We start from the raw sequence: 22,999 nt of genomic DNA, 5'->3' as shown, positions 1-22,999 counted from the left end.
ATGCTGGCTAATCCAGAGACTCTGGACTGTCCGTCACACATTCTCCCATGCTTACAGATGTGTCTGGGTGCTTGGAGTGAGCGTATGATGAGACACTGGAGTGCTGTGTTTACCATGATGCCTTAGAGAAACAATATGTGTGTTTAATTGTAATTATGATTATTATCATCATTGTTATAATCCTAATTTTGAATTACAGGGTTGGATCTTAGATTCTGATGCTGTAGATAATATCAGAGTATTTTTGTAAGCACATGCCTGTCATGTAACAAGAAGAGGTTTTCTTCAATGGTCGCTACTTACTTATTCATTTTGAGGTTAGGAGTAGAAGTCAGCAGATGCTGTTGTTCATTCATTTGTTTGTTTGTTTGCAGTGCTGAGGTTTGAACCCAGAACTTTGTATGTGCTAGGAGCATTCTGTTACCTAGCTACCCCATCGATCTCCACCAAAGGCTTTAGAAAATGTGTGTGTGTGTGTGTGTGTGTGTGTGTATCTGTCTGTTTGTGTGCGTGTGTATGCAAGTATACACACGTATATGTATATAGTAATAGCTCAAGCTCACAAAATGGGGAGCTTGTCATGCAGGAAGCTACCCCCCAGGACAGAGGCATGCTAGAGTTCTGGCCTTGTCAGAGGATTGTGGTATTTAATTTATCTTCCTTTGCCTCCTGTGTCCTCTGTGTCAGTTGCTATTTGGACTGTGAGTACCTTGGGACCAGTGGCTGCCCTTGTTTCTCTGTCAGCATCCATTGAGGCTTACATGTCCATTAGAGGCACATTATATCAGAGAGGAGTCTGGTTTATCAAAACCAGCAGGCTGGTTTAGAGGAGCAGAAACATGTGAAATGTGGGTACTGTTGATGGAGTCAACATTAACATGTACTTAGTGAAAATCACCAAATTTTACTTAACTAATAATCCATTATTTAGGAGAATATCCACTGGGTTGTAGATAGTGTTCTGGTGTGCAATATTCTAAATGTCGGGTCACAAAATAACATAATATGGGCAAATGCTTGGTGCTGTCAGTCAGGATAGTCTATGTCTTATTTTTTGTCTCACTGCTGCATGAGTGTGCACACATACAACACACACACACACACACACACACACACACACACACACACACACACACACCACCCGTTAAGATGGAGCACAGATAGCCCAGTTTGCCCTCTCCCCAGGTTGCAATGAGCACTCTCCTTTCCATGTTCTAAAGGCATTGCATTGGGCCTGGAGCGCTGTGACAGGAGCCCTTCCCTCACCTTGTCTCGCTGTGACAGGAGCCCTTCCCTCACCTTGTCTCTGCGGGCTGGCCCTGGGTAGCACCTTTTCACTGTGTCATTGTCCTTTGCTTGTCTCTTTCACTGTCAGTCTGGTTTCTCACTAATGGTTTTCTTTGAACTGGTTCACGCCTAGATTTAATGCTAATAGAATAAGAAGCTGAAAGCAGCAGTCTGTTAAGTTTCTATGCAAGGAGCTGGGCCATGCCTAGGCTATTAGCAGGTGCATGGTGATGTCATACCAGTGTTCCTACCAGTAGAGACCTTTTCCTAGCAAGTTGTTCTGGTTCTGTTTTGGTTTTATTTGGTGTTATTTGTGTATGTACGTATGCATGTATGTATGTATGTATGTGTGTATGTATGTATATATGTATGTATATATATGTAAGTATGTATGTCTTAAAATTGTTTTGACAATTTTATTAAGGAGGCATTTGGTTTTTAGAAGCAGCCAAGTACTGATTGATGAGTATGCTATAGTTCTGATCATGATCATCGTTGCTGTGGCCAAGACAACCCTGAAGGTTAAATGAAGTGTCAGCTCCCTGAGCCCATGGATTCCTCAGCCTCTGCAGACCAGGCATGTTCAGAGCGAGCAAAGCCCTATACTGAACATACACTGACTCTCCTCGTTGTTTAACTGTAAGCAGTGCACTGTAACAACGAATTCTGTGGCACTTGCTTGTTAGTCTTACAGGTCACCTGAAGATGAAGGGCAGCTCTGGGGGAGCTGTGGTAGATATTCAAATTCTCCATTGTACTGCCTAAGGAACTCTGGCACCTGTTCATTTGACTATTCACAGGGAACTTGGAATCAGTTTCCTGAAGATGACCTGACTACCACTGTCCTGTTATTGACAGATCAATGCATGAGTTCAGGACAGATGTCCCTGAGCAGGAAGCAAGGCAGTCTAGGAAAGTCTTCCTGGAAAGAAGCATGAAGGGCATCTTGGGAATTGAGAGTCTGGAGGAAGTGCCTGAAATCCTGTGAAACTCGAAGAAACTGCTTTCCTTGCCTCTGGATGTCTTGGGAGGAGACTGAGAAATACCCAGCATTTAGAAGCCAGGTTCCATGACAGGGAACATTCCCCAATCTCCAGAACAGGGAGCACTAGATGCCTGACTCCAGGGGCCCAGACCCTGATTATAAAAGTAGCTGCCATAATTTAGAAGTACATGAACAAACAAACACCCTGGAAGCATCCAGACACTATGGGCAACTGCTTCTATCAATCCAGTGAGCTGTTTGGTAGAAGCCCTGCCCTAAAGCTAGGCCTCCTACTCTTCCCAGACAGGCACACCAAGTATAGAAAGTGGGGGATACCTTGAGAAAGAAGGGAGTGGCCCCAGAGAGGCCCTGACTTTCAACTCTTGTCTCTTCTCATTTTTTTGTAAATTAAATGAGTACCTGTGTGTGTGTGTGTGTGTGTGTGTGTGTGTGTGTGTGATTGAGTGCCTCTTGCCCACAGAGCCCAGGGGTGTCAGATCCCCTGGAACTGGAGTTATGGGCACTTGTGAGCCACCTGATAGTGCCGGGAAAGGACCCTGAATCTATTGCATGGACAACAAGTGCTCTTAATCTCTGAGCGGGCTCCCGAGCCCCCCTTCTCCCTTTTCATATCAACTGCACTAGGAATTCTCTTCACCATGGTCCATTTTTGTTTTATTTTCTTTTTCTAGACCTCCCCTGCCTCCAGTCTTTATATCAGTTTGACTAGATTGTTCAGTTTCAACCTGTCACTAAACTTGACTTTGCTCTTTTCTTTCTCCCACATCGTCCTGATTGCAGTGAGCAGACCCCCACCACAGAGTGCCCTATGAAGTGGCTGTAGGTGCTGAAGAAGTTTCTATGTTTAGTTACCACATCTGTCTTTGGTGTTTTGAGCAAACTGCATTCCTACAACAACCCAGTGGCCTGTCAGCTCTCAGAATCCTTCCCAGTACTTAGACTACTTTTCTCCATTGAAGAATTTCTTCTAGCTCAGCCTACACTTGTACAGCCCAAGGTGTTTTGTGCACAGCAAGTTTAGGGGCCCCTGTTTTCAGGGCTTGGGAGAGAACTGGCCAGATACAGATGTGGCATCTGGGCGGAGATGAGAAATGCCTTCTCCAGCCTGTGGCTTGCTTCCCCTTCCCTTTCTTTTCATGCGAATGTCTCTCTTGTCTCTCCCATGTTTGACACTCCTCTTCACTCCTCTTTCGAAGCAGCTACATTCTTCCTCCATAGTTTAGGACACTGGTGAGTAGCCCCAGTAGGGAAAGACAGTCTCTAATTGGTCTAGCCCACTTTTTAAGGCCTCCAACACAGTTTAGTAATAAGCAGATTTGTGGAGAAAAAGAGAACACGATTTTATACATGCACACACACACACACACACACACACATATATATACACACACATACATACATGCATACATACATACACACACTTACATACATACAAACAAAAAAATGGTCTGTTTTCATATGCACCACAGCAGTCTTTGTGGCTTTAGGTCATGAGTTAATGGCTGTCTGAATTTCACCACGTGGTAGTGATAATTATTTTGTCTTGTGGAAACTTCACATGGACTGATTACCAGCCCCCTTCTGCCCAGCTCAAGATGTCTGTCTCTGGTTCTGGAAATGAGCCCCATGCTTTGGATACCAACTAAAGCACATGTCCGCCATGAGTTGGAACCTCCACTCGGTGCTCAAGCGAGCTCCTTCTTAACAAGTTCAGAAGCTGATACAGAAAGTGATGAAGAGACTTTCCATGAAATCCTTAGGAATAGCTCGGAGCCTAGGTTTTGCCCTGCAGCTTGGGGTAGAAGAAGCCTTGCTGTGTCAGCACCTTTCTCAGCTGAGCTATCAGAATGTCACATGGGCACTCACCCATTTCATATGTGAGCAATGATTCTCCCGGTCTCACTGCACAAGACATGTTGAGGCATGTTGAGGCGTGTGTGTTGATCATTCTACTCTAGAACCTTCTAGTGCAGATGCAGTGTTCCCATATTCACCAACTTTTGAGGAAAGGATGGGTTCAAGATCGTCCCACCCTAGACTCAATGTTCAGAGACAGTTCACTAAATCCCCCTCTGTGAATGCCTTAGGTGGCCTGCTCCTGCCTCTGCGCATCCAACCCAGAATTGTCAGGGCCTCTTGGATGTGACATCTAACTCCCAGTAGAGGCCATGTGCCCTTTTGCTTCCGGGTCTCCATGTGTTTAAGAGAAAGCCTGTGCAGTGGGGTGGTCTGCGTTTACTCCTGGGGCTGAGCTCTGTAATTTCACCAAGGGTTGGGTGTTGTGGGATGTGTTATATCGTTTGCTGCTGTCTTTCTTAGACCTCAGTGTAAGAGCTTGTTCTTTCTCTCTCTTTCTTTCCCAGAGAGCTCAGGTAGATAACTTGGAGGACCAGGAAGCTGAAGCAGCAACGATGAGGGTGTCTGCGTCTGAAGCCATGATTTAACTGTTAAGGTGAGTCTTTGTGGCGGAAACACGCATTTTGGAAATAGCACACACAGGGCTGGCTTCTTTTCTGTGAACAGATGGAGGCACACAGTGAAGGGTGGTCCCGAGAAGTGTAAGCCACTCCTGGGGTAAGCATGTGTCTCCAACTTACAGGGGCACGGAGTTCCCAGCATTCCTGTGTCCTGCTGTCCCAGCTGGGACTGCCAGGAAAGGGAAGTCAAAGGACTTCTCAGTGGTTCTTTCTGAGCTGAGCTGTGGTCCTCAAAAAGCTTTGACTGCCTCTAACTTAAAGATTTAGGTTTTAAGATAAACGCATAGTATAGCCCAGGCTGGCTCCAAACTCATGATCCTCCTGCCTCACTCAGTGTCTTGACATTCCAACAAGCTCATCCTACTTTAGACATTTTATACGAGAGCAGAGCCAGTGCAGAACGGGAGGCAGAGCCGTACTTCTGGGGGCTACGATTAGCCTACGTCGGGGTGGTGTTTCTCCGAGTGTCTCTAAACCTTGAGCACGGCTTCCAGGCTGCTCGTGCAGTGGGCACGGAGGTGTAGTCAAGTGACTAGGGAACATTGTATTGAATAAGTGATCTTTCTCAGAACTAATGGACCCTGCAACTCTCCATTGCTGTGTGTAGTCAGCAGTGCTTGCCCCATCCTGAGCAAGTTGTGTCTTGTGACCAGCATCCCACTTGTGGATTAGATATCTTCTGAATATCAGCCACACGTGTTGATGGACACTCAGGACATAGTTATAAATGGGACTTGCAGTGCTTATATGCAGAATGTAAATACTAGAAGCAAACAAAAGGAAATACTAAGCCACGTGGTCTTAAGAGAATGACCCCTATACCTGGCTGACCTGGCTTTAATGCTGAGTTCGATGTAGTCTCTGTCTTCCCTGTTCCTCACCTACAGAGCAGTGGTAATCATATCTGCCTCACAGAAACAGTTGTGACGAGGATGGAAATTATGAATACTGGCAGGACCAGACTGTATACAGATGCCATCAAATTTGTTCATACAATGGAAATAGCTGGATCCTTTGACCCAGGTTGAAGGTTGAAATGATGACTAAGTAGGGAGAAATGGAATGCCATGCAGTAAAGGCTTTGCATAAGTGAGAAGTAGGGAGTTGAGCAGAAGGTGGACAGAGGGTAAGAGAGTGGTATGGCGGACACATGGACTGAGTCCATGTGCTTCATTGTGTTTAACGACACTCAGGAAGTGAGGCTTCGCAGGGGACTTCTTCATCTGAAAAGGACATCTACACAAAGCCCAGGGCTATTTCATTCTGTTTTTTTTTTTCTTTTTTCGTTTTTTCGGAGCTGGGGACCGAACCCAGGACCTTGCGCTTGCTAGGCAAGCGCTCTACCACTGAGCTAAATCCCCAACCCCGGCTATTTCATTCTGAATGGGCAGAAAGCTTTCTCCTGTTGGCAGAGATGGCAGGAAGATGTCCGCCCTTATCACTGCCCTTGAGTATTTGTGCAGGTTAATTTAATGTATAGGCTTGAGTAGATGAAAGGACCCTAAATAGCTGGTAAAGTGGTGTGTGTGTGTGTGTGTGTGTGTGTGTGTGTGTGTGAGAGAGAGAGAGAGAGAGAGAGAGAGAGAGAGAGGGAGAGAGAGAGAGAGAGAAATTGAGTCAGCAAAATGCATGAGGAAGATCTGCTCTCCATGTGAGCAGTACCATCCAATCAGCTGGGAGCCTAGATATATGAAAAAGGCTAAGAAGATATTAATGTCCTCTTTCTTCTGGAGCCGGGATACCCTTACTTTGAACCATTGGACATTAGCAGTATTCTAGGAACTTTGGACTCAAGTCTTAGGACATAACCCTTGGAATTCTCTGGCTTCCTGCTCAACTGGACGAATGGGTCCAGCACTGCATTCTCTGTTCTGAAGACTTTGGACTTGGCCTGAGTCATGTATCCCACATCCTTGGGTTTCTACAGCTTGTAGGTGGCCCATTGTGGACTTAGTCTTCATTATCAAAAGACCCAGAACCCTAATAACACCTGTAATCCATCCATCTATCACCTACCTATTCATCCATCCATCTATCCATCTATCCATTTGTCCATCTGCCTGTCATTTGGTTTGTCCATCTTCTTAGTTCCATCTCTCTGCTAAACCTGGATGCTCTCAAAACTAATGAGATTAGAAGACAAATAGTGTATTGCTAAGGGTTGTAGCCAGGGAAGTTTTTGCAAGGAAATGAAATGTGAGACTATCAGATTAGAAAGGAAAAAAAAAGAAAAAAAAAAAACCAGAGCTATCTCTCTGTGCAGATGGCATTATTTTATACAAAGAAAGCCCTTAAGAATCCATTAGAGTGTGAGAGATGATGAGCAAGGTCATGAGGTTATATAGGACATAAAACCAATATAACAAAAAGTCAGTTGTACTTTTAAACTTTAAACGAATAATGTAAAATGAAGTTTTCACTACATAGTAGCATGACAAAAATAGGATAAACTTAACAGATGTCAAAGGGAATATTTCTTAGCTATGGGACATCATTGAAATAATTAATTATGAAAACACTCCATATTTATGGATAAATATAGTTAGTATTATAAAATACATAATACTTCTAATAGGACATAATGCTATAAACTCAGCATGCAGACATTGAAAGTTAGAAAGAACAGTGAGTTTGAGGCCAGGCTGGGCTACATATTGAAGCCTTGTCTCATAACAAAAAGTAAGCCAAAATTCAATACTTGCCAACTTTAGCCACAAATTCGATTCAGTCTCTCTAAAAATTCAGTTGGATCCTTTGCAGTTAATCCTATGACTGATGTGGAAAATCAGTGGAACCAGGATGGCCACAACAGGCCAGAGAACAAAACAGAAAACAGCCTCCTGATTTAAAATTACTACGGAATCACAGTAATCAGGACCCGGCATCCCATTGGAAATGCAGACACATAGGATATAGTTGAAGGTCTAGAAACAAATCCATACATTTGTGCTTGATTGATTTCTGGCAGTTTAGTAAAACAATTCTAAGAGGAAAGAACTGTGTCTTTAGTGACTGCGGGAGTGCAGAAGGATGAGCGTGAGTCCACAACTCACACCATCTCATAAGAATTGATTCAAGACAAATCAAAGCATAATGTAAGAGTTACAACTTTAAAAGGGATAGAAAACTTAGAAGAAACTAGATGAAAACGTAAGCTTAATGCTTTTCTATGGGGGTGTGGTTTTTAAGATACAATATCAAAAGCACAATCATAGGAGAGAAATACACAAAACCACCTTCCCCAAGATTAAAAGCTTCTGTTTATCAAAGTGAGAGAGTGATAGAACTGGAGAGGGGCTCAGAGGTCAAGGACTTCTGTGCAGTCATGAGGACCAGAGCTTGGACTCCACCACACATGTAGGGAAAACAAAAAAGCCAGGTTCAGTTGTGTAACCCCAGCATTGAGAGCACACAGGTAAAAGAGTCAGTAGGGCATGCTGGCTGCCAGCCTACTGCGAAATGCAAGGCCAAAGTTCAGCATGAGCCCTTGCCTTCCAAAAGAAACAAGGCCAAGAGCAGTAGAGGAAGACAGTGGACACTCTGGGACATACACCTTCACAAAGCAAGAGAAGAAAATGGACAAAATAGTTTCAAGTTATACGTGTGATGAGGGGGCTTGTCTAGAACCTGTTAGGGCTTTTATAACTTTAAAAACAGTGAACACTAGGTAAAAGGCCTGGATAGATATATCGGCAGAAAAGACAAGCTAACAATGAGGAAGCACAGAAGGGTTTTTACCATTATTTTTCCTTAGGTTTTGCAGCACAAGGACAGTCAGACACATCATCCCCAGTTGAAAGACACATAGGGATAGGCAGGCTCCACGAGGCTGGGGATGCCTCTGAAACATTCAAACATGGAAACGTGGAGGTGAGTGTGGAACTCTGATGTACGGTCCAAAAAGGAGGTGAAACACAATGACAGGCAAACCCACATTTGGGGTGCTCAGTGAGGTTAGTATGAAGTGGTTTACAGTTACAGAGCCACAGAAGGACCTGGCCAAGCACCAGCCAGGTCCCAGAAAGACTGCCACCCTGTGCTCTGTTTTCTAGTGGTTTGAGTTGTGTTTGTAGTTTTGTTTTTGTATTGTGCTAGGGATTGGATCCAAATTCTGGGCACATGCTAACCATGAGCTTGACCATTGGGGTACCCCCAGGCAATTTGTTTCTGTAATTGGGAGGATAGAGAAAGAGGACACGGTGTCAATGCCTTGCTGGGTCTCACTAAGACATGAGTATTCGTCATTGGAAACATAGCAGGCCCCAAGGTAGAGGACACACACAGAGAAAGAGGGAGGGGGAGGGGGAGGGGAAGGAGAAGAGGGAAAGGGAGAGGAATGGGGGCAGGAATGGAGAGAGAGGGGCGGGAGGAGAGTGACTTTTTGGAAACCTCAAAAGATGCTGACTACAGCTCTTGATGCCTCCATTAGCATAGCCCCATCACTCCCAGGATTCTTTAAAAATTTAGATGATTGGAAATTGCTCTTTGAGACTCATGTTCCTTCAAGTGACAGCCCAGTCTTCCTTCCTACTGTGAAGCTGCTCCCCGGAGACAGGCTGCTCTTCAGACTGGGAAGCGCTTTCTATAAGTTTGGAGCCAATATTTCGCTTTGTGCCAAATGAGTGCAGGTCTCAAGTTAGATGAATCTAAGCAGTATTTGCTTTTCCTCCTACAAAACACGCACGTGTGTGTGTGTGTGTGTGTGTGTGTGTGTGTGTGTGTGTGTGTGTGTGTGTGTGTTGTTTATTTTTGACTCATGATCTGGGAGTTTTTGTACACGTTGGCAATATATATTGGGGGTTTTGAAAAAAAATATAGTTTTCAGTATTACTTTCTGTATTCCAGAATAGGTATCTTAATTCATTCTAGAACATAGGTTCCCAGGATTTTAAAATGTATCATTGTGAGAAAATGAGGGTTGACCAGATGGCTCACCAGGTAAATGCGCCTACTGCCAAGCCTGCTGACTTACATGGTGGAGGGAGAGAACTGACTTTCACATGCTACTCTCAGACCTCACTTGCACACCATTGCACCCATACAGATACATGCCCACATAAGGCTTTACAATGTAATTGATTTTGTGTACTACTCGATGATACCACTGTCTTAGCAAAAGCTCTGACTTTAAATCTTGGGTGTGTTCTGTTGTTGTTTTGCTTTTTAAATTTTGTTTTCAGTTCCTTTAGGACTTTAGCACTATCAACTTCCAGTCACGGGAGCATGGAGTGGTTATCAGGAAGGAATTGGTTGACCTTTGATTGATAGTTTGGGACTGTGTGCTAAGGGACTTTCAATTGCTTGATCTCAGAATGCAAGAGAAAGTGCTGCAGAGAGGAAGGGTTGGAAGTCTCTGCTGGCAGACTAAGCCCTGGAGCCAGGCTGCAGCAGGCCTCAGCATGGCCAGGGCCAGCCCAGGTCAGTGTCTTAGAGTCTGGTTCTTCTTGGAGCTGCTGTGGGTAGCAGGTGCTGCTGACACACAGCTGCCTTGGTGGAGGAGTTCCGATTCCATCTGCTCCGGGTGGATCTGTGCAAATTGCTTTGTTTCTCAGAAATATCTTATTTGTCTTGGGGTGTAGCCAGGCCTCTAATGTGGGTGGTGTGCGCTGTGTCGTAAACCTTGGGCCCCAGAGCCTGAGCCTTGCCTTGCTGTCGGCTCAGATGCTTCTGTGAAGCCAGCCTGAAGGCTGTGGAGACTTCCGGGTAGAGAGAAGGAATGTGCTCACACCTGTGTGGACAGATGACTGAGGTGAGGTGAGCTGCTACCATGAGAAGACAGCAGAAGAGGCCAGGGGAGGGAACTGGGGCTGTCCTATGTAGGGCCATGAGCTGTGTTTAAACAATGCTTGACTTTCCAAGGTCTGAGGAAGTCTTTTGGTGTTACTCATTCTTATACCTGTCAAGGACAGCGAGATATTGATGATGAAATTGGTGTCTGGACAGTCAATTGAACATGCAACTAAAATTCTTAAGTAAAATTACCTGCCTTCCCTCCTGAATCCATTCTCTCCCCTCTTTCCCTCCATCGCTCTGTCCATCCCTCTCAACTCTTTCCCTCCCTTTTTTACCTCTGTTCCTCCCTCCTGTTTTCCTTCCTCCTGCTGTCTGCTGCCACTCTCTTAACAGGTAAAATAAACCAGAATATAGTCCTTCTAAAGGAATCTCTCTCTTTTAAATTTTTTTATTAAATCTAATTCATCTCTAGGCCTAATTTATAATAAAATTTATCTTGGACCAGGAAGGAGGCACCATGGATGGCTGTAAGGCAGGTTTGCACTTCTCCAAGGCCCCTCTTTCTCCATCCCCCACATACGCATGCTCAGAACACATACAACCCTACCTATAACTTCATAAAAAATAGGCCACACAAACTTCGAAAGGCAAGTGGGGTGTGCACTGCGGTAAAGCCAGAGGTTGACTCTAAATTGGAACGGGTCTCAGTGTTTCTCATTTCAGTTTCTTTGGATTGTTTCACTAATTCTCATCACTGGGCTTAAGACTTTTCAAACATTCTTTGGCCCTGGGAGGGAGTTGTATAACCATAAAACTTGAGAATCCTGGCCCTGGAATAAATGTTCCTTTAAAACCCCAAGGACAGAAAATTGAACACAGCTGTGCAAAAAAAAAAAGAAAGAAAGAAAGAAAAAGAAAAAGAAAAAAGCAGAGTGCTGGTTCCAGGCTGCAGGCCTCCTGACCAACTTTCTCAGGGCACTTGGGCTGTGGCTTCCTGGAGATGGGAGACAGGGTGCCGCTTCAGGGAGGAGCCAGAACCCTCAGAACTGTGCTGTTGCTGGGTGGGGTGCAGAGTGAGCTCCTTTTCTTGATTGTGCTCTGCAGAGGATTGGGGTTTCTGGGTCATTTTGCTAGACAACATGAGTCCACAGAATTTGCAGTCAGTCCCTAGGAAAGCAACCTCAGGGCCTAAAGGCAGCACCCAGGGTCAGAGGAACCCTAAACGGTTCCCCCTGCTCCTGTGGCCATCGAGCTTTGCCCAGAATGAAAAGTCTTCAGAGTATGGTCCTGAGAAAAAGGACTTCCCCAGCTCTACCCGCAGCCCAAGTATGAAAACCAGGATGTTGGTTGTGATGTGTGCCTGTTAGGTCCCTCTGTCCAGGCTGTGGTTCTCAGGGAGTTCTCCCCTTGGGCCCTAACCTTGAGGTGGCCTGGCATTAGTCACTTCTCTCTATGTCAGACCATGTAACTATGATTTGTACTTCTTCCTTTACAAGATTAGATTACTGTAATTTTCATATCCTGGATGGCCCACTTGGGATTTCAATTAATACTCATTGGTACAGGAAGCAGTCTCGTGTTTCTGGAGAGAAAAAGAGTAAATTTGCCTGCTTGGCCATAGTGTAAGCACATTAGGCAGGACCCCCTGAAAAGCGATCCTGCCTTCAGGACTTACCACATCAGATAGCTGTCCATGAGGGTTGCTGTGCCTCTGCGTGAGTACAGTCCCTGAGAGATGGATTTGCTTAAGCAACGCCAGGCTTGTAGGATAAAAATGCATGGTGAAAGCCAGAGAGCTTCATGTTGACATCAGACTGTTGAATGAGAGAATTCTTCCCCAACCAGGCACTTTGGAAGGAGGCAGACAGACTTAGGCTTGTGAGATCATCTGCCCAGACCCTTCCTGGGATATAAAGGACACCTTGAGGGGCAAATCTGCCTTTAAGTACGGATAGTTTTTTCTATGTGACATATGCGTATATGGTGCTCTCTCTCTCTCTCTCTCTCTCTCTCTCTCTCTCTCTCTCTCTCTCTCTGTGTGTGTGTATCTTCCTCAGTCATTCTCCATTTTAGTTTCTCCAAACACACATTTCAGTTTCTTAGAGTCCTCATTTCCTGGCTAATAGGAAAGGTTGGATTTGTGTCCATCCACTGAACATCACTGGTCTGGATGAAGTCTGTCAGAGGCTGCATTTCAGTTCTACAAGAGCCAAGATTCATTCCCCCATCTCAAGTTCCCCAAAGCAGAAGTACAACAACTTTTAGGGGAAGTGAGGGACAGGAGAAATAAGAACTTTCTCTGAAACTGGAGCTTACCAATTATGCTAGACTGGACTGACCAATGTCCTTCTGTCTCTGCCTCTCTAGTTGTAAGATTACAAGCTGTGCCTGGCTTTATGTAGGTACTGGGAAATCAAACACAAGTCCTCAGGGACTTTACCAACTATGCCATCTGCCCAGCCCTAGAAATTATACTACTGTAGTCTTCAAGCCACCATGTATTGAGCCTATCTGCTAGGCACTGTTCTAGGTTCTGAAGACAACAGGCCACAAAGTGGACGGCTATGTCTGGCCTCATGTAGGTCATGTTTCATGAACCTATGAACCATGAGCTGATGCCTGGGTGACAGGGGCATCCTCGGAGGAGCTCAGGAGGAACTGTGGTCATGCAAATGCATTTATTCTTTTCTCCCACACAATGGGCCTTTCTCTTCTACCACAACATGGGCCCTGTGTGGTTTTCAGCCAATCACCTGTTCTTTGTGTATAGTCAAGAATAATTCACTTGGTGTTGGGAGAAATCAGCTGATAACTCCAGACCTCTGAAAGTATGGTCTGCTGTACTAGGTCCTCAGGAGAGGGAAGTTGAAGTGTGTCTTATTCTTACCTATCTTATCTTTTCTTTTCCCCTGTGCACTCAGTCTCCCTTCTTCCCTCTTGACTCATGGATTCCATCTCTCTCATGCCCCCTCATTTTCGTGGTCACCTCCTGTCCCTCACTTCCCCTAAAAGTTGTTGTACTTCTGCTTTGGGGAACTTGAGATGGGGGAATGAATCTTGGCTCTTGTAGAACTGAAATGCAGCCTCTGACAAAGACTTCATCCAGACCAGTGATGTTCAGTGGATGGACACAAATCCAACCTTTCCTATCAGCCAGAAAATGAGGACTCTAAGAAACTGAAATGTGTGTTTGGAGAAACTAAACATTTTCAGCTGCCTTCTATGTCTTCCCATTGCTTATTTTTCCTCAACTTGTACTCTTGGGGACCTATGTTCCCAATGCCAAGTTGAAGCCACAGGCACATGCGAAGTGTGACAGTATAGTGCCAAAGAATGCGTGTGCGGTGGAGCATCCAGTGCAGTAGAGCATCCAGTGCAGTAGAATAACTGTACAGTGGAGGGCCCAGTCCTGTAGTGCACTGTACAGTAGAGGGTCCACTGCTGAAGTAAGTGTACAGTGGAGGGTCCAGTGGTCCAGTGCTGTAATAAGTGTACAGTGGAGGGTCCAGTGCTGTAATAGACTGTACAGTGGCAGGTCTAGTGCTCTAGTACACTGAATAGTGGTGGGTCTAGTGCTATGGTATACTGTTCAGTGGAGGCTTCAGTGCTGTAGCCAACTGTACAGTGGAGGGTTCAATAGAATTATTGTGGTCTGGAGGAAACCAGTGCCATAGAATGACCACAGTGTCCATTACTGGATTACTGAGCCATGAAATGTCAATCACTGTCTGATTACTATATAGTGGAGAGTCCGGTGCTGTAGAATGACTATACGATGGCGACTCCGGTTATAGTATAGAATGGTTGTACAGTAAACAGGCCAGCACTGTAGAATGGCCATCCAGTGGAAGGTCCTAAGCTGTGGCATTACTGCACCACAGTGAGTACAGCTTCCTAGAATGGCTTTACAGTAGGGGTAGAGCTCTGTACAATGAGTGAGCGGGGGAGGATCCAGCACTATAGGATTACTGTACTATGGAGTATCCAGTGATATAGAATTACTGCTCTGTAGAGTACCCTGTGCTGTAGGATTATGTGAAATAGAGGTCTCAGCACTTTAAATTATACTACCTTAGAAAATCGAGCAGAATTACTAGATCACAGGATGTTTGTTGTTGTAAAATGATTGTATTATGGAGTGTCCAGGATTGTAGGATGACTGTTTAATGGAGGGTCTAGCACTACAGAATAATTATGACCTCAGTGGTCCAAGGATGTAGAATGACTATATTATGTATCTGACAATTTAGAATGACTGTATCATGAAGGATTCACTCAGGAAAATGACCGTACAGTGCAGGACCCTGCTTTTGTAGAATGATCGTAGAGTTGAGAATTCAGGACTGTAGAATGACTATGTCATGGAGAGTCCAGATTTATAGAATGATGATACTCTGGAGGGTCCAAATATATATATATATATAATGACAGTATTGTTACAGGTTCAGCCCTGCAGAATGACTGCTCAGTGGAGGATCCAACACTGTAGAATGACTGTACAATGGAGAGTCCAGCACTGTTAATCGTGCAGGTCCAGCACGATAGGATAATAGTACCTTGCAAGACCCAGTGGTCTAGTGTTACTGTACTGCGGAGTACACAGTGTTATAGATGACTGTACCATGGAGGGTCCAGTTCTTTAGATTAACCGGGCTGTGGGAAGTCCATCTCTGTAGAATGACAGTGCTGGCAAAAGGCCAGCAGTGAAGAATGACTATACTGTGTATGGTCTAGTGAATGGTTTAGTGAAGGCTCGACTGTTGTAAGATCACTGTACTCTGTACTATAGAATGATGCCAGTGTCCAGTGCCTTAGAATGATGGCACCTTGGAGTGTACACTCCTGTATTGTCAATGATCCGCAGTGTAGAATGACTACACTGTGCATGGTTCAGTGCTAGAATGACTTTACTTTTCAGGATCCCACACTGTAGAATGATTGCACCCTGTAGCGTCTAGCACTGTAGAAGTGTTGCACTGTATGTGTATATAGAATTTTTGAAATGTGGAGTGTCTATCACTTTATAACTGCCTAGGGCCATTCAAGACCACCTGGATTTTTTTTCTGGAGCTGGGAACTGAACCCAGGGCCTTGCGCTTGCTAGGGAAGCGCTCTACCACTGAGCTAAATCCCCAATCCCCCTGTCTATCACTTTATGATGGACACTTTAGAGTGTCCAGTGCTGTAAAATGACTAAACTGTGGAGGATTCAGAGCTGTAGGCAAACTGTACTGTGGACGGCACAATGATATAGAATTACTGTACCATTGTACGTAACGTGTTGTACAATGACTTTTGTGTGCAGGGTTCCTTGTTATAGAATTATAATACCGTTGAATGTCTGGTGTTACTGAGTGAGTCTAGCATGTACAATCCAGTGTTATGAGTGTTCAGTGTTGTTGAGTGACTACCATGTGGGATTGAGGGTTACAGAGTGAACCAAGCAAGATGCAGTGCTGTAGAATAAGTAGCGTAGATTGCCCAGTGCCACTAGACAATGACTTTATTGTGGTGGGCACAGTGCTGTAGAATTACTGCACTGCAGAGTGTCCAGTGCTGTGGAATTATTATACCATCAAAGGTCTATCTCTATGGACTTATATTGTTGGCTGCCCTCATTATAGGTTTATTGAGCTCTTGAATTGCCATGATGCACCCATCACATGTTCTGAAGAAGGTAAGACTAGGATCCTCTCAGGTTGCAGAATGTGTGCTACCAGCTGGGTGGTACACATCTCTGAGAGCATGCTCCTCAAAGGCCCCCTGTATCCAGTATATATAAGACTTCTAGTATTCTGGGTGTCTTACTTAGAGTTTTACCTCTGTGAACAGACACCATGACCAAGACAACTCTTATAAGGACAACATTCAATTGGGGCTGCCTTACAGGTTCAAAGGTTCAGTCCATTATCATCAAGGCAGGAGAATGGCATTGTCCAGGCAGGCATGGTGCAGGCAGAGCTGAGAGTTCCACACCTTCATCTGAAATCCACTAGCAGAATACTGACTTCTAAGAAAGCTAGGATGAGGCTCTTAAAGCTCACACCCAGGGTGACACACCTACTCCAACAGGGCCACATCTACTCCAACAGGGCTACACCTTCTAATAGTGCCACTCCCTGGGCCGAGCATATACAAACCATCACACTGGGCAATAGCACAAGTGCTTCTCCCTTTCTGGCAGTCCGTGGGAGGAACTTAGGTTTGTTATGCTCTTCACTTAATGACGGGTCATTTCCTGCTGGTGTGTAGGCCTAGCAAAGGAAATCATGGTGAGGCTGTGCCTGAGGTTAGTAGAAAGGAGAAGACTGACAGATCTCTGCTAGTGCAGGAAATCCTCACTCATTTGGATATGCCCATCAGCTTTGCCTCACTTGAGAAGAGTCTCTGGGGTTCTGCTATACCATGTCCACTGCTCCAGAGAGACAGAAAGTCCCTATTTTTAGATATCTAACAGCCTAACTGGAGCATGTCACACTTGGTACATCTCTGGTTACTTGTAGGACTCTTACTCTGGTGTCCAGGAATGCGAGGTTGGTCCAGCTGAAAGCCAGGCTGTGTCCCTGGAGTCTGGGCCAGGCTCACCCCTGGCAAACTCCTGTTTCATTTTGATTTTGAGGCCAGCACTGTCTGGGTCGAGCCTTGTGGCACAGCCATTGCTCTGTAGCAGCCACTTGGGAGAATCAGCTGTGTCATTTGTCCAACCCACTGACTTACAAATGACCCTGGAGCTCAAAAGGTCTTCGTCCGCAGCCAGTTAAGTTTGCCAGAAGCTTTCAGAAAGAGAGCACAGAGTCCACAGGCTGCTTGAATGAGAAGGGATTAACTGGAACCATTATTACTGAAGACATTTGTCTTGTAAATAAAGCTCCTCACAAGCTGATTGACTGTGGTATAGATGGCCACAGAGTTAGACCCACAATGATTCATGAAAGTAGATGCTAGGAGACCATGCATGTCCCTGTTAGAACCCTAAGCTCTTTGAAAAAAATGAATGAATACAAGTCTTGTCCTACCACAGCAGGAATCAGGATACTACACAGGTCCAGGCTATGTGGCCTTTCATCTCCTGGAAAGCCTAAAAAAATTTCCAGTATCTGCTCAAGTTCATTGATGTTAGAAAGCAGGACATTTCGAGTGTTGTGAAGGCAGAAGGCTTAGAGGATTGTGGCCTTGTTTTGCTTTCCTGGTCAGGCTCTGATGTCACTATTTTAGAACAAGAAGGGAGATAATGAGACCAAGGCTGCTACCCAGAATCACTTGTGCAGCCCTAACGAGATGGTTTTCTGAATTATGCCTTGGTTGGTGATTGTGAGGAAGAGCAGAAAATCTTGTAGCTGCATTAAGACATCTGGGGGCTTGGAAATGTGCTATACCCAGAACTCAGATAACAAAGCTGGATCAAGTAGCATGCACTTAAAATACCATTGATGGAAAAAGAGAGCCAAGAGCATCCCTGGGTTCACTGGCCAGTCAGCTGAGCCTATCAGCAGTCCTAGATCCCAATTATAAAACCACACTGGATAACAGACACCACATAAAGGATGACACACCAGGTTGACTTCTGGCTGCCCCATGCATGTGCATACACAAACATATACATCCACACACATCTTAAAAGAAAGAAGCAGAGGAAGAGAGAGCTAGAGAAAGGAAGGGGAGAATGAATGAATCAATGAATCAGTTGATCAATGAGTCTACCCACAAGTCCTTTGATACTGGTGTTAAGAGTTTCATATCACAAGCATCTATTATGTGTATGGAGTGACTGACTGACTCCCATTCTTTTGATACAAAAAGATCATGGGTCCCCTGCCCTTTTAGGACCAGGGAAGGGTTTAGTTGAATTTTAAGGGTGGTGAGGACTTTTCTGAGTGAGGAAGGGGGAAAGGCATTTACTGGAGGCAGGAGTGCCTTATTCTAGCAATATGATATGTATGGCTGCTGACGTATTGTGTGCACATGACCTGATGGGGTGGTAGTGATGTGGCATGCTACTAAAGAGGTGTGAGGGTTCGTGTGAGGACCCAGTAGATGTATTTGTTCACCTTTGTTTTCTGCCAGTAGGACTGTGCTGGACGATACCTGAGAAAATCCTCCTAGTGCTCTAAGGACAAATAACTTCTCAGTCTGTAATGAGATCACCTCTAGGCTAAGTGTAATTTCTCAGTGTTTATAAGACTATGATTAAACATTTTCTTTAGACAACTTAATGTTAAAGCTTGGCAAGCAAGGTGAAGAAGCTGTTACCCACCTGTCCAGTAGCTGCAGCTTCTCACAGGTCTGTCTGTGAGGAAAGCTAGGAGGGAAGCCAGGGCCTGCAGGGAAGCTCTTGACAGCCAATCTGGAAGCAGCAGGCTGGATGGTGTGAGCTGTGGCTATGAGGGAGAAAAGAGCTTAAGAGGCATCTATAACAGTCCTGATTGTCTCTGTGAGGAAATACAAGAAACCCGAGGCCACACAGCAAGATTCTGCAGTTGGGGTGGACCTGACTCCTGGTTTGGTGACCAAGATGCAGGGTTGAAGGGTGGCCACTTGGGAAAACAAGATTAATTTCCACAGTCAGAGCAGATGTGTGTGTGTAACATTATTTGTCTTGAGTTTCCTGTCCCTGGGTGGCATCCTGGGAGGCTGGAGAGGTGACTCGGTGGCTAAAGGGCTCGTTGCACAAGTGTGAGAACACAAGCTTGGTCCCCAGCACCCATATGAAAAGCAAGCCACATTCACCCATGACGAGTGCAATATTAATTATCTGCTGGTTGCTATGGCCCCTCACACCTCTCAATATCTGTAGGGGGTCTGTGCGCCACATTTGTTCATGTAATCCCCAAGACAAAGAAACACTGTAAACTTACACACAAGCTGTAAGCCTTGACTGGGCAGGTCCTGAGCTACTCTAACTGAGTTGCAAACCACAGGCCATGTTACTCGCAGTTAGAGCTACTCACCCGATTTGTTCTGTTCCATGTGTGTCCTCAGGACCAACTTCTCTTGGCCGTGTGCTCATCATCCATTGGTTTCTTGCCAACTTTTCTCCTCCACTGCCTTCCCCTCCTTCTTGTGATCTCTCAAGACCCCTCACTAGATTCCAAGTCCCACCTTCTTCTCCTCTCTGCCCTGTCATAAGCCCCAGCCATTTATTGACCAGTCAATAATGCCCTGGGGCATTCTTTACATAGGTTAGTGCAGTGCCCCAAGGTCAGGTTGCAGTCTGGACCAGGGCACAGAACTCAGCTTCTGAATACATAGTGCACAAGACTAACCCCAACATGTAACCCCAGGATTCGGGGTGGAGACAAGAGGATTACTGGAGTTTGTTGGCTGCCAGCCTAGACAAACATACAGACAAACAAAAACAGTAATCTTTAGGTTGAGCAAAGGCCCTGCCTGAAGGGAATAGAGGTCAGAATGATAGGGGAGGCCATCTGAAACCCTTCTCTGAACTCTGTGTGCACTCATGGGTGCAGACAAGCAGCACATGCACATATATACACACAGATTTGAACATATACACAGAGTAAACAAAATAAAGAAGAATACAAAGAGGTCATGTCTCTTCAGCCAGTGTCTCCCGGTGGGAATGCCATATACATATATTATGTCTCCTCACATCGTGAACCCCAACAGGAATATCACATAAAGAGATGTTATCACCCAGTGTCCCAGTGTCCCAGTGTCCCAGTGTCCCAGTGTCCCAGTGGAACACCTTGCAAATTATGGAAAGGGATTGCCGCCAGAACGCTGCTGTTGACACAGTCAGTAGATGAATGGAGAGTTTTGTAACAAGGATCCCCCTAGTTCTCTCTGTAGCCTGCTTACTGCATCCTTAACTGTGGTCCTCACTGCCTGCTTACTGCATCCTTAACTGTGGTCCTCACTGCCTGCTCACCTCATCCTTAACTGTGGTCCTCACTGCCTGCTTACCTACCTCATCTCTCTGTTTACACAATGTTGTCACTGTGGAAAGTCATGCAAGTGAGATTATTATACATTTACAGTCTGAGATTGACTTTCATTTGCTCAGCTTGGTTCCTGGACTATTTTTCCAAGTCAATACATGTGCCAATAATTGGTTATTTTATACAATTTAGTAGTATCTGATGGTCTGGATATACCATAATGAAGATTTTATATTTTGAATTTTTGTTGGTTGCTGTCCAGCTGCTCTAGGCTGGGCATATTTGCTGTGGATCTGTTACTGGGTTCCTTATTCTGCACCAATGTTTGCCTTTCTATTGCTGTATTAAACATCATGACCAAAGATAACTTGGGGAGGAAATGTTTTATTTGGTATACGCTTCCAGGTCACCGTGTAACACTGGGAGAAGTTATTTCAAAAACTGAAGCAGAAGGTGTTTTCCTTTTTCATGACTTTTTAGCAATTTTTGTGTTTTTGTATAAGAATTATGTAATGCTTATCAGTTCAGTTTGGTATTGATATCTTTTTATGCTGACTTCCCCAATCTATGAACACAGTCTACATCTACTGATAATGTTGAAATCTTCTTGGTGTTCATCAATGTCTTGTGGTTTTACCACTGGTTTATATCTCAATATTTTACTTCTTTGGAATGATGGTGTAAGTTGTATTTTACTTTTCTAATGTTCATTCTTTTTTTTAAATTCTTTTTTTTTTCCTTTTTTTTTCCGGAGCTGAGGACCGAACCCAGGACCTTGCGCTTGCCTCGCTCTACCACTGAGCTAAATCCCCAACCCCTATGTTCATTCTTGATATAAAGTCACTATCATAGAATACATTTTCCTTAGCAATGGTGATTCTTACCTTGTTCCATGACAGATTAGAATTTATAATAAAATGGATATGACAGTTTATTAGTTTATTTATCTACTTTTTTTTAACAGTTTCTCTGTGTAACCCTGGCTGTCTTGGAACTCACTCTGTAGACCAGGCTGGTCTTGAACTCAGAGATAAACTTGCCTCTGCCTCCTGAGTACCAGGATCAAAGTTGTGCGCCACCAGGCCTAGCTTAATGAACAGCTAACTATTCAGTAATAATCGTTATTGTTAAAGTAGTAGTGATCAAGAATAGCACATGAGAACTGGTTACTTATCAAAGACACTGGAAATACTTGAGTATAGTAAAAATTAGTTCTTAGCACTAGTTTTAACTCATTTGTGTTTTACATTTTCTTATGACATTTTCCGGGATTCCGGGTTTAGTGAGCATTTTCTGAGTTGGCCCAAAACTTGAGGACCTTGTCTAAATGGATTGTATGATTAGAATTCATTGAGATCTAAATAATCAAAGTCAGAAGGGATAAAGAAGAGACTAGAGGCTCAGCCTGCCTGACTCCAGATCCCTTTGGTGAGAGACTGTAGGGCTGTGAGCAGTGGCTCAGGCTCATGACAGCTGGGTGTCTACCCAGACACATTGGATCTTCTTTTAGGAAAACAAATCTGTTGGGGCAGCAGTGAGCCAACATTCTTTTCCCATTTTCCTCATAGTTGACATATTCTTTTCAGAAATTTTTACTTATTTTGACTTTGCTTGGCTGCATAACAAGCTTAAAACTGCTCTTATAAATATGTAAAACAAGGTGGATATATTTATGCATATCTCTAACCCCAGCACTCTGAGGCAGCACTCTGAGGAACCTGAGGCAGGAAGTTTGTGAGTTTAGGCTAGCCTGTGTTGCATAGTGAATTCTAGGCTAGCCTTGGCTACCTAGCAAGAGCCTGTCTCAAAAACACAGAAAACAAACAAAGTCCAAAACAGAGTTGGGAGATAGCTCGATGGGGAAGAGCCCTTGGCACGTAAGCCAGAGGACCCCAGAATCCTCAGCACTTAGTGTGAAAATGTGGCTTTTGTGGGTCCTCAGTGTTGAGGGGATGGAGACAGGCAGATCAAGGGAGTTCACCAGACAGGCAACCAGTCTGAAATGAAATAAGCTTCAGGTTTTGTGAGAGAACCCACCTGCCTCATGGCAGAGTCTCCGGAGCTATAGAGAAGGGCACCTGATGTCCTCCATTGGCCTCACATGTATGGAAATGGACCCACATACCTATATATGTATACATGCACACACCACAAGCACAATATCAGAATGCACTTAAACAGGATAAAAGAGACGGAAAGATGAGGGAAACACTAAATGTGTAGAAGAGATCATAAGATGCAGATTGCCAACTCAAATTGGATGCCAAGTTGTGCTGGAAACTTTTGTAGAATTGTCATCTGGAAGTGGATTAAAAATTGGCTTGACAGACGGTTTTAACCCTTGAACAGAACAGTCTGAAGCCAGTGTCCAATTGCTACACCTCTCCAGGGTATCTGCTGTCTGATTTTTACATCAACACGTAAAAACCGCACATATTTGTAAGGCTATGGTGCTTTGATCCATGGATGGAGTCGTGACATTTAGCTTTTCCGTCCCCACAGACAGTCCCCTTCTCATGGCTGTGGCATTCTTTGTATTTTAACCACACTACACAGCATCCTCATCCTTTCACCTGAGCAAGGGCTGTCTCTTAGGG

At 44.6% G+C, this 22,999-nt stretch overlaps 1 protein-coding gene across 37 annotated transcripts in view; it reads left to right on the top strand.

Moving 5' to 3' along the window:
- The window catches only part of Svil (supervillin), a 193,896-nt gene that overhangs the window by 52,034 nt on the left and 118,863 nt on the right, over positions 1–22,999 (top strand). For all 37 annotated transcript variants that reach the window (XM_087591133.1, XM_087591131.1, XM_087591127.1 and 34 more), the window contains one exon: positions 4,657–4,745. The gene's annotated coding sequence lies outside the window, so the exon portion shown is untranslated. The remainder of the gene's footprint in view (positions 1–4,656; positions 4,746–22,999) is intronic.

Source organism: Rattus norvegicus, chromosome 17 (assembly GCF_021556685.1).
Source record: "Rattus norvegicus strain SHRSP/BbbUtx chromosome 17, alternate assembly SHRSP_T2T, whole genome shotgun sequence".
NCBI lineage: Eukaryota > Metazoa > Chordata > Mammalia > Rodentia > Muridae > Rattus > Rattus norvegicus.
This window is presented reverse-complemented; position numbering and strand designations above follow the sequence as displayed.